Here is a 1648-nt window from a genome sequence, read left to right as displayed (position 1 = left end):
ATGAAAATATATAAAGATTTTTTAAGCTTATTCCTTCTTTTTCTAGTTAGTAATCATTTGAGAAAGTATAATTTGCTAAGTTTGTAATTTTACTTTTATAAATAAGAGTTTAATAGTTTAACTTTAACTATTTATTTATTAAAAAAAATAAAACTTAAATGTCATAATAACAAGACAAATCATTGACTTAGAATTTGTTTGGATACCGCTTATTTGTTGAAAACTAAAAACTTTTTGCTGAAAAAACTATAGCAAAATAATTTTTAAATGTGTGAATAGTGTTATGGGGCTCAAATTTACCTAGAAATCTGTGTTTTGCTGAGTTTGGTGGTCCATAAACTGTGCCATGGGACCAAAAAAAAAAAAAAAAAAAAAAAAAACAAAATGCAACTTAAATATAAAATTTCAGTGCTGGGCAAACGCACAATTGCTAACCCAATTTCCCCACTTCCTAGCCACACACGTTTACATTGGTTTGCTTCTTCCTTTTTAACCCCCAAAATCTAGCACCACACTTACCATTTACTACCATTATATCAGTAAGTACTTTTAAGTTTTAAGTCTTATCATATTCCTAATTACACACATTTACATTGGTTTGCTGCTTCTATTTTTACCCCCAAAATCTAGCACCACACGTTACCACTTACTAGTTACTACCATTATATCAATCAGTACTTTTAAAGTCTTATAATATTCAAAGTTTCAACCTTTTAAAGTTCAAATTCTTTTCATTTTTCATTTTTCTTTCCTTCTCATGGCATAAGACACGATGATTCTCTCACAAACTCTCTCTCTCTCTCTCTCTCTCTCTCTTTCTCTCTCTCTCTCTCTCTCCAATATTTCTCAAGACAAGTTCTTCAACATCTAATTTCAGTCAAATGCTAAATGTATAAATTTTTCATACATTTCATCCAACATAAGTATCTCTTTCATTTTATTTTCACCAACAAATCTAAGATTTTCCTCAAATTTAAGAAGTTTGGCAAGTTTGGTTCTATTTTTTTTCCTTTTCAGTTACAAGAACCGGTTTAATTGCACCGGTTCCAGGTTGAACTTGCAGTTCCCAATTTTTATTGTTTTTTCTTCAATTTTTGGTTTTTGATGATAATCGAACCAGATTAAGGTTCTATTTTCGGTTGAACCAACTGGTCCAGTTCGGTTTTTACAACCATAATTTCAACCATCTTCTTGTACTTGTACTTGCTTTTGAAGGGTTTGGGTCCCTTGTCAAGGGCCCTACTTAGTAGTCAGTAGTGCTAGTCAATTTTGTATATAGTAATTATTGCATTGGTAGCAAAAAGATGCACATGACTAGGTGAATCCTTAAACACAGTTTTTTTTTTGCTGCCACATAACCTGGTATGTAGTAATTCTTGCATATAAGGCTGTGTTTGTTTTGACTTCAAAATACTTCCGGAAAACCATTTCCGTAAAACTTGAGTGTTTGGCTGAAATGGAAAATTCAGTCAACTGAAAATCATTTCCCCTTTGACCGAAAATTAGAGCTCCCAAGGGTGAAATGATTTTCACCTTCTATTTTCACTTCAAATGGCATTTTCCGGAAAACGAAGCACCAGAGCACGAAGAGAGAGAGAGAGAGAGAGAACGAATAGAGAGAGAGAGAACGAACAACCCAAGCTCTGAT

Source organism: Quercus suber, unplaced genomic scaffold (genome assembly GCF_002906115.3).
Source record: "Quercus suber isolate HL8 unplaced genomic scaffold, Cork oak 2.0 scaffold_321, whole genome shotgun sequence".
Classification (NCBI taxonomy): Eukaryota; Viridiplantae; Streptophyta; class Magnoliopsida; order Fagales; family Fagaceae; genus Quercus; species Quercus suber.
The sequence above is the reverse complement of the archived record's forward strand: the minus strand, read 5'-3'. Positions refer to the sequence as shown.